This window comes from Lathyrus oleraceus, chromosome 5 (genome assembly GCF_024323335.1).
Source record: "Lathyrus oleraceus cultivar Zhongwan6 chromosome 5, CAAS_Psat_ZW6_1.0, whole genome shotgun sequence".
Lineage (NCBI taxonomy): Eukaryota > Viridiplantae > Streptophyta > Magnoliopsida > Fabales > Fabaceae > Lathyrus > Lathyrus oleraceus.
Genome location: NC_066583.1, coordinates 605,360,797 through 605,372,449, shown reverse-complemented (window position 1 = coordinate 605,372,449; position 11,653 = coordinate 605,360,797).

The window sequence follows — 11,653 nt, the reverse complement described above, 5'->3', positions numbered from 1 at the left end:
CGAGGTTAAAATTAATGATAAATAAACTCAAATTAAATCTTTATATTTATAATAACTTTTCATATTTTTTATTATTTAATGTGAGATTCGGATGATTATGTACTTTTACCTAATACGTATTCCTCTTCAAAATATAGTAGTCTTTGGCTTAGTGAAGGGACCTACATAAGGGTCCATCGCAACCATGAGGTTATTCCTCTCTTAATTTTTGTAAAACGTGGCACAATTGTAATTGCTCATATTGATTATTCCACTGACGCCATGAAGCATTATCCTTACCGCATGGATACCATGCATCCAGACAATGCTGGCGTCACACTTTCTCATTTTCTGTCCGGAGTCCACATCCTTTCATCGTCAACCCATCGTGTCATCTCTTTCTATATACCGATAATACTTAAACAATTTATATCCAAATCTAAAAATTACGAATTTTTAATCTAAATATCCCTAATTTAAAAAAAAAAATCTAAAATAATTCTAATTTAAAAAAAATCTCAATTTACCTCAATTTTTACCCCACTTTTTAAAGGAGGCGTCAGTTCAATTGACGTCAACTCCTAAAACTAGAGAGGAGACACCAATTGGATTGGCTACAACATGGTGATGCAAATTCAATTGACGTCCATGTGTTATTTTGTAGAGGAGGTGCCAATTGGTCTGGTGGCACAGTGTAATATTCAATTTTTTGTGTTATAAATAAAGGTGTTGTGTGAATCATTTTTCCACATCTCATTTCATTATATTGCAAACATGTTTGGTGTTTGTCGCTGCTATGGAAAAATGGTTTATTCGAGAGACAAACCTCCAATGTTGATGCTCTTTTGGAACATCGGTAGTTTCGATCAACTGAAGAGGGAGCTGGTTCGTTGGTTAGATGGTATATTTGGTTGAGTGCGAGTCAAAACTGATAAGAATGTTAGGGAAATGATGTTTGGACGAGATGACATAAGTTTGATTGTTATAATCAGTTAGAAATGTTCTATTTTAAGTTTGCTTATGTTGTAGTAATATTTGTTGTGAACCTTGTTGTAACAAAAAGATAATGATATATAAAAATCCAAGGTTACAAAAATTAAAAGGAGATACTATCTTATGATGCAGATGTTGCTCCTTGATTCAGGCAGTTGTTCTTATTGTCTCCTGGTTGATGACATATACTACATAATCTTATCATTTTATCAGTCGTATCCATTTCTGTTCTAATATACGTGCTGTTTGGCTGTCCTTTTTTATTTCTTCGCATATCATCGTTGTGTCAAACTATGTTACCTTCGTATGGAGGCCATTATTCCTCCATTGGTAGTACTGAGAAGCTTTTGTTATACACATTCATGACGATAATGGTCTTGTAAGCATCAGATAGATGGCTGTAAGCATCAGATAGATGGCTGTAAGCATCCTGATGAGTATGTGCGCATGACGCAATGACATGGGAGCAAGGAATACGGAAGGCCTAGAACTTTCCACAGTTGCACCAACTTCTGTTTAGTTTGACAGCATAGGATAAATTTGGCCTCCCCTCATTATGGTCCATTGTTTCTTGTACGCTGAAATTTTGCCTATGACGGTCAAAGACTGTAACCGCGTGTGTGCTAGCTTTGATACTTTCCTCTTTCATCACTTTCATACAACATTCACTAAATATTTGACCCGGCATTAACACTACACTCCATCTTTCACCTCTGGTTGCGAAGGTAGAAGCCAACCTATAATAGGTTGTTCTGACCAAAGTGGTTATTAGTAGATTTCTAATGCCTTTGAATATACCGTTCATGCATTCCACAAGGTTTGTTGTCATGTGGCCCCATTGAAAGCCTCCGTCAAATGCCCTTGTCCACTGCTCTACTGGTATGTTATCCACCCATCTTCCTGCATCTGCATTAGACAATCTAATTTCATCACGGTAATATTGAAATGACGGTTGAGTCAGGGCATACCCAACAATCACCACTTTTTTGCGAAGGTTCTTATCTTTGATTGCACGCATGAAATTTTGTGCGATATGTCTAATGCAATAGACACGGGTAGAAGGAGGATCATGCCAGCAATTATCATGGTTATTGTAAGCACTCTCAATGGCAACATGTCTATCTGAAATCAAACAGAGATTGGCTGTTGAGCGACATGTGTTCTGAGATGTCGAAGAAAGAAACCCCAACCACCAGCGATTTCACCTTCAACCAGAGCAAAGGCAATGGGAAAGACATTGTTGTTGCCGTCTTGTGCAACAACTATAAGCAAAGTACTTGTGTATTTGTCGTATAACTATGTTCCATCAATTTGAATAATAGGTTTACATAATGCAAAACCTTTGATGCACAGTTCAAACGCCCAAAAGAGGTGGTGAAAGATTCTATTTCCAGCAACACAGGTTCCGTCTGGCATAACTGTTGGCAATGTCTCCATAATTACAATAGTTCCTGGTACGTGTGTTTTTAGGTCCCATAAAAACCGTGGCAATTCTTTGTATGTATCCTCCCAGTTACCGAATACCTGTTCAGCAACCTTTGTCTTTGAAATCCAAGCTTTCTTGTAAGATGGAGTATAATTATATCTTGTGACGATATGAGATATTATTATACTCACCTTCACTGATGGGTCTTTGTTAACAAGCGGAAAAATATCTTGACATATCAATGCAACACTTAATTTACGTTGATCTTGTTCAACGTTAGTTGCAATGCAACTGTGAGGTGGGTCTATAGAAGCTATATCCCAATAGTCGCTTCTCTTTTTATGAGACACAGCCAACCGAAACTTACAAAAGATGTTACGACATTCGATGACATACCTTCTCGAATCAGTGCGTTTCACAGTGAAATCAGCAGAGTTATTCATGTGAATTTTTTTGATAGCTCGCACACATTCTTCTTTAGTGCGAAACATGTCTCCCACTTTTAACTCACCCTCTGATCATGGATACGGGTTATAAAAAACATTGTTGGATGTTTCATCGTCATGCAAATCCATGTTTGTCATATGTTGAGGCGGATTGTATACATAACTTGGAGGTAATGGCACTGGTTGATCATCATCTTCAATGTTGTTGTTCAACATATGATCAACCCGTGTCTCAGTCTCTTCTTTTTCTTCATCAACGATGTTGACTTCTGCTTCTGCTTCTGGGTCGACGTCATCTGAGTTTTCTGAATCAAATTCATCAAATTCAACTTGATTAGTTATTTGAGATTGCTGAGACGATATACTTGGTGGAAGAGTAATATACAACTCAATAGAGTTGCAACCAGAATCTTCGTGACTAACAAACATATATTCAACATCTTCATCATCCCGTACCTACAGCGGAAAAAATTTGCATTGACTGTTCTAGAAAAAAAGGATTTTGATACGTGATCTTTGACACAAGACCAGATCCTATGCATGATTCGATTCATTTTTTCAAATGCAAGAAATTTGAATTTCTCTTGATTGTAAGTCGGATAGTATCGCTGTTTCAAAAATAAACCCCGTATAACTCAGACTCATATGTCTCACCATTGCAGTGAACATTGATAATATATTTTGGTGAAGATGACATTCTAATATTCTTTGTGGAGACGAATATTAATTTTTTGGTGTAGATGAATTTGTGTTGATTGTTGGATGTAGATAGTAAGACACTTAAATAGGTAATTGATATGTCAAACATGCAAAGCTAGACGGAAGTGATGTGTCAAACATGCAAGCAAGTCAGAAGTGATGTGTCAAACATGCAAGCAAGACGGAAGTGATGTGTCAAACATACAAGCCAGAGGGAAGCCATGTGTCAATCATGCAAGCCCTAGCGCTAGTCTAATTGACGCTATCTTGTAATACTTGTACATTGGCGCAAGTCCAATTGGCGCCACCATGTCTTACATGCAGACCTCGTAACCAAGCATGCAGAGCCATGCATGCGCCAAACTAGGTAAAGATGTAACATGCATGAGCCTAAGGGAGGAACCACTTTGATTGGCGCTAGCATGTAAGAATTGCACATGGGCGCCAAACCATTTGGCTTGCACATGCAATCACCATTTTCCATGCATCCACACTTTTACATGTCACACCTTATAATAGCCAAGAAACTCTCATATTTTTTCCACACCAACATTCACTTCTTCCTCAACAACATCAAATCTTTCATCTACAACAACCTCTTTCATCTGCAACAAACACTTTTTCAACATTTACTCTGGCAAGATGTCTCTCCTCACAATGGGTGAATCGCACAGAGGCACAGTTGCAAACATAACAACTTATGTAAGCGTTTTATTCTTCTGTTATTTGTCTAGAATACCTTTTAATAACGATACTTAATTTGTTGTTTATCTTTTATAAAGTAATGTATTTTGTTGTTTCTTTTATAGGATGTTTCAAGGTTTCAAACTCGGGTCCACGAATATGTACACATGGACCCGATGATTCAACCGTATATCGAACTCGCTGGTTTTGGACATATAAGCAAAATAATGTCTTGGTAGGTGGATAATAAATTCATTCTTGCGTTATGTGAAAGATGGCGTCCCGAGACACACACATTCGGGTTTCCAACCGGTGAATGTACTGTGATGTTAGAAGATGTCTACATGCTATTGGGACTGATTATCGAAGGTAAGGCGACAAATGATAAACCCAACTATGTGAATTCAATTTTCATGGACCTCTTGGATGTTGATTTGTTAGATGATAACTCGAGAGGTCAAGGTATACTCCTTTCACGCCTTAAGGCATATTATAACAGCTTACAGTTAGTTGAGAATTCGACCGAAGAGGCTCAAATAATAAAAAATAGGTGTTACATTATGCTTTTAATTGGTTCATTTTTATTTCTTGAAGGTAGTGGTTCTAGTATACATGTTATGTATTTACCTTTATTAAGACATGTAGATAGAATAGGAAGTTACAGTTGGGGATCCGCTTGTCTGACTTATCTTTATAGATCTTTGTATAAAAATTCACACAAAGACACATCTACCTTTTCTGGATGTGCCATTTTGCTTCAAGCATGGGGTTGGTCCAGACTACCGTCCCTAGCGCCCGTCAACAATAACCCTTTCACATTCCCGTATGCACAAAAGTAAGTTCTTAAAAATGGACTATATTTACTTACTTTATCGATTATTATCTCTAGATAATATTTTACCTTTATGGTGCAGATGGTCGGCACGTGGTATGAGTTATAACAGATGTCCTAGACACTGTATTACCCAGTATCACAATCTCTTGGATCACCTTCGACCGACAAACGTATGGCCATTAACCTAATTATTTCGTAATAATTTGTTAATTTCTTCTACCAAATTTATAATCTAACATATGTTCATATTTCAGTTCATTTGGCGTCCATACCTAAATTTGGATCATGACCATGAAATCAACGAAGAAGACGCAATCATTTGGACTGCATGCACACCGATCATAAGATTCACCACTGCGGAGATGCACAATAGTGACCGTGTTAAATTGCAGTTCGGTATGCTTCAAGACATCCCAGATCCCCCAGCAAACCTAGGAAAATGGCATCTACGCAAAGTTAACGACCAATGGAACTTTAACCCATGGCAAAGCTTCGCTAGATCTGAGTGTCACAAATGGAAGCACTGCCATGACCATGTATTAACTGACGCTATGATGCCAACTGAAGAAAAACCAAGTCGTAATCATATGGCTTGGTACAGATCGGTTGGATTTGAGTTCATCGTCGGGGACATGTACCTATACGATCCACGCCAGGCAACTTACACACCATAAGGCCCAACATCTAACCTCTAACAACATTGTCAGACCGACTACTCATAACCCCCTATCCGTCAAACTTTCCGTTCCACAAACACACAAACATACAACCCTAACAGGCCACACATCCAACCACAATACCAAGAGCACACCCCGTACCACCACCACCAACTAGATCATCATCAAGAGACCCAACATCGCTATGCTCCCAACACATCACCCTACCATAGCCGCCTTAGCCAAAACACTCAACGATCATTTAACACCAACCGTCCCTCCTCCTACCATAGCCAAGAAGCCCAAACATCTCAAAACCAAAACCTTCAACAACCATATGTCTACCAAACACCACAACAATCATTTCAACCTTTCTTCTACGCATCATTCACATCAATGTCTCCCTTCAATCGTCTCGGTCTCCCTCCAACAACTCAAACACAGCCCAACTACTCTGGCATGGGTCATGAACTCAACTATGGCGGTACCCCTTCGATGCATACACAAGATTATGTTAATTTGTTTGACTATCTCAGGCAATCTCCTGCAGTTGGTGGTGATGTTCCTGAGCCCTCAGATACTCAAACACCTGGGGTGAATCATCAACGTGGGTTAGGGCCATGAGTTCGGGTAGCTAGGGGATGTGGGACCGGAGGTCAGTTAGGTGATACCGGTCATCAACATTAGCCTTTTTCGTGTAAACGGGTATTAATATTAATATGAATTGGTTAGATTTAGAATTTATCTATCATGTAGAATGTTTTTTTAAAAAAAATTACAAAACACACAAGGTGCCAATCCAATTGGCGCCTCCCTTAAAGCTTTACACATAGGCGCCAATTGGATTGGCAACACAAGGAGCCCTAACCAATACAATTGGCGTCTCCTCTCTAAGTTTAAGAGGAAACGCCAATTGGTCTGACACCTCCTCTTAAAAGTGGGGTAGATTGAGATTTTTTTTGAAATCAGGGTTATTTTGGGGTTTTTTTTAAATCAGGGGTATTTGGGTAAAAAAATAAAAAATTACTCTGGACCTACCACATTTTATTAATAAACTCAGTTAGAAAAATTATAATTCCAGATTTAGAAGGTAGCTGGAGAGATATATTAAATTTAGGAAGATGAATTCGAACCTACGACATTTTTTATTTATTTTTAAATAATAAACTTTAATGATTAAATTATTTGAAAAATAAAAGAAAAGGTATATAAATTAAATTTTGCAAAAAAATAAAAGGTTTAATTATATTTTTAAGATCAAACTTAATCATATTTATTTTTAATAATTTATTTTATTATTAGAGTAATACTTGTTCTTGTAAAAAATATTAAAATTTGGTAACTTCACTGATGTTAGTCAGAGAAGGTTGTAAATGTTTAGTTGGAGTGCTTGTAATGGATAAGAGGTTCATGACCATCATTATTTATGGTCCAAGGTTTCTGATAAACTTGCTCATTTCTATGTTATTCATTGTATCCCCAATTCTATTTGGTCTTAGGACCTTTTTATACTGTCAGCCTTCTCCCAATACTGAATAATCACCATAACTAGGATTTAAGGTCACCATAAACATAGTTGTTTTCTTTAATTATTCGTAACAAACATAATAAGTACTTGTAACTATTTATGATCGTTAGTAACACGTAACTGATTCATTAATCATTATGTAACGGCTCCAATCCTTGAGTGTTCCTTTAAAGCCCGGTCGATCAAGTCCGAAATGAGTAAAAAAACTCGCTGTTTGGTCTCATATTCGAGTCCTAACAAAATTTGAGATATGAACTAATATTTTGTAGCCTTTATATGATCCTTAGTATGCCCCTTAACTGTTAAGGAACTCGGCCGCTCGATATCAAGGGCCGGCCTATGTGTGTCGGTATGAGGTTTTTACATGACCATCTCGACCAAACATAAATATCTCGGCTAATTTAGAAATTAGGAATTCATACCTCGACCGACCAAATAATTTCTGGGATGTACATAAGCCCTCTGAGCATGAAGCCTGAAAGGATGAAATATCCGGACAAAAGAAGCCCAAAATATTATTTCCTATTGAAGATAAGGTACAACTCGACCTATTATTACCTGCATGCATTTTCTAAACCGACACAATTACGTGACTGGACGTGGCGATTCTTTTATAACATGAGGCATATCTTTTTGCCATATTTTATCTTTCTCTATATCCTGTAATATGCTTGGATCCTATTGAGGTCTTTGGATTCATAACAATGTTGAATTTTACTTATATTGATCTTTACCTTGTCTTTAAGCCCATAGTGTAATTTGTCTTGCTAAGGAGAAGGGTAAGCCCCAAGGGTATCTTGGGAAGATTTACGACTTTAATGATGTCGGAGATCCCTAATGGATTCTTGACCTAGTGTCGTCGTAGAACTTGGCAGGTTCCGAATAGGGAGAATTCAGAGAGCCCCAGTGGTCCACGACCAATTTAGTCGTCGTAGAACTCAGTGAGTTCCAAACATGGAGAAGTCGGAGAGCCCCGCTAGGGTCTCGACCTATTGAAGCTCTTCTTTAACCACTCTAATTCTTGGTATTATTCTTAGATTTGTGTTACCTCATGTAGATTTTGAGTATTATAGTGATTCAAACTTTATTACCGGCTTTCTTCACACTACTCTGATTAAAATAAGATCTGATCGACCCTAGACCATTGAAGTCTGGTTCACACACCCTGGCCGGGATATATATAGAATAATATTTATCAATTGATCGAATTTAGTCATTCGTTAGGATGCATTATGCAATATTTTCAAAAATGTTATCCATCTTCCCTTCCTATTTTGCTTTTTGGATCCGTTGTGATCCATAATATTTATGATAATCTTATTTCTTTGCTCTGTTATGCTGGTTGTTTATTAATTATCTAACTTTATGAGGCTATCCTTCATGGAAGCCCTAGGCGTAAAAGCTTTAATCACGAACGTCTGGTTCAAACCAATCCTCCAACTGATGGCAAGGCGGGGAAAATTGATCTTGGTTCTCGACCCATGGTTGTTGTAGAGCTCGACAGGTTCTAGATATTTAGTCAAAAAGTCCCATCGGGTTTTCGACTAGTTGAATTTCAGCTTTACCTATGTTAATGCATATCCTTGTCATTAGGATTGTGATAGCCCATGTGTGTTTTCGAATTAGCAACAACTAAATCCTGATAGTTTTATATGATCACAGGTCTTAGCAAATTTAGAGTATATCTTGCTTCATTCTTCACATGACCCATGTGAACTAGGATTTGAGAAACTTTGTTGTGTTCTAAACCAAAGATCATTCTCGTCGGATTATTATTTCATAATCACTTTGTCGTTGGTCATCCCTTACAGATGTATTTTATCGTGTTTGGATGCCTTACGATTTCCTTTTACGATAGTACTTAAGCCCTTATGAGGTTTGTTTTAGTTATGATTTATACCATGTAGGTACACATCCCCGACGAGTTAGGATTTACTGATTTTTTGAGTATCTTACTTCGAACACAAACCGGCTAACTCCGAGTAGATCATATCAGATATTTGGTCAGTGGTAAGTTAACCGAACCGCTTAAAGTCAGAGGTATGTTAACTTGTCATGACTGACCTTTAGAGCCATATGGAGGTTGATGTTAAATGGAGGTTAGAGGCTTTTATTTTGCATGGTCGACATTTAGAGCCTCATGGGGGGGTTAACGTTAAATGGAGGTCAGAGGCTTTTATTTTGCATGGCCGATGTTCAAAGCCCCATAGGGGGTTGACGTTAAAGGGAGGTCATAAGCTTTTACTTTGCATGATCGATGTTTAGAGCCCCAAGGGGAATTGACGTTAAATAGAGATCAGAGGCTTTTATTTTTCATGACCCGACCGAAGCCGATTATACCAAAGGCTTCAAGTGTGCTTGGAGTTTAGTTATGCCAAAGGTTTCATTAAAAGTTACCTGGCCAAGCCAATTATGCCTCTTTGTGGAGGTCTTCGTCGTTCTCGGTGCTTACTTTTATTGGAGGTAAGTCTCCATCCAGGGGAGCCTAGCAAAGAAGTTTCCATGGGTGGTTCCAAGTATTTTGTGACTTTCATAGATTATTTTTATCGCATGGTTTAGGTGTATTTATTGAAAGAGGAATCAAAAGTCTTTAACAAATTCAAGTTATGGAAGTGTTACATGTGCAACAAAAGTATATTTTACAATTATCGTATCCACATAGACTGATGGTTTCAAAGATAGAGTAAAAGTGAGTTGTTATTCTAAGCAAGAAAAGAGTTTTGTGTTTGTTGTGATGCGGAAAAGTAAATGACAAGAAATAAATGACAGAAAGAAAAGGTTGGTGGTTTCAGTGTTAGCAGAGTGAATGCTTCCTGGGGGTAGATATCATCATTATGTATCTATCATACACACTCATTTTTCAGTAATATGCTCATATACTTAGCATATAATACTACCATTTGTTACCCTTATTATTATCTCCATCCAGTTTCCACCCCGTGAGGTTAGTATATTACCCAATTTAACGATAAACATTACTATTAACCAATACAGAGCATTAAGTCCTAAGAGTCATAAAGTAGCGAGACTTCATACTGATTCTGCTATAATACATGTGGGTATTGAGCCTATACATGTGTCTATGATTAGCACTAAAGAAGTGATTATCTTGGATATAGTAATGAAACGCACCTTTCGATGCTAGGTCATACCATGAAAATAATTTTTAGGTTGCAAAGCTAAGACAAACATTAAGATTAGAGAGTCGCCCATATTACAACAAGAGTATATTTAAATATAACACCATGACTTATATAGTACATGAATATAATCACTACATATAACACCTAACAATAGAACTTTTACCTACGCTTACACATGGTTAATGTAATAGTTGGCCTTTCTAAAGAAGTTGACTTCAAAATCGGAATACGTCTGTCACCTAAGCAACACTTCCTCCTTTATACTTGATTTCTTATCCTCCTGTTGTAAACCTGAGTAAACCTACTCCAATTATGTACTCCTCGGTCCATCGAAGCTCTTTTTGCATTAAGCTGAAAACCTTTATTTATAGGAAAAATATGGAGGCTCTCGCTAGGCACACCGTTCTTGCGCTCAACGCGCATACACTACTTTGAAAACTCTGACCATTACGCTTTCTTGTTGAGCAAGTAACACTTGCATCTCTTCCCTGTGTCCTTGCTTTCCATTGCTCGCCTAACACACCACCCATTCAACTAGTGCGCCACCCCTTGCTTTTCCATGAAGTACTTCCACCTCGGGCTGCCACCTAGCCCTACTCTACGCCTAGCGCACTTGTAAATGGGGTCTAGCGAGCCTTGCTTATTCAAGGTTTTGCTTTTTCCAGTTTTCTTTGTACTGATTTGTGGTTTTCTAGTTCTTTCCACTAGTTTTTGATAAATGTATGCAAGAAAAAACTAATAGGCATTTCTTTACTTTTCATAGATAAATTGTTTTTTTTAATGTTTGCTTCTAAAATAAGTCGATAAATGCCGAAGTTTTGAACTTAAATATGGAACTTATCAGGAAACAGAGGAAGAGAATCAAATAAGTAGAAAAATCAAGTATATACGGTTAGATAACGAGACAGAGTGCACTGATTCAAATTTCAAGAGGTTATATGAAGAACATGATATCCAAAGCAATTTCTTAGTTCGTAAGACCCCACAACAAAATGGTGTGGAAGATAAGATGAATATGTATCCAACTGAAGGGAAAAATGTCTTTTGTTAAATGTTGGACTATCAAAAGGTTTATAGGCAAAGGTAGTTAACTTGGCATACTATGGTATCAATAGGTCATCACAAGCTTCATTGGAGGGGACCTTTATAGAGGAGTTATTAACTGAAAATCCTATTGATCTTGACAATTTAAGGACTTTTGGGTCTCAATCTTATGTGCATATATCCAGTGAAGATCGGTCCAAAGTCGAAGAAGCGTGTATTC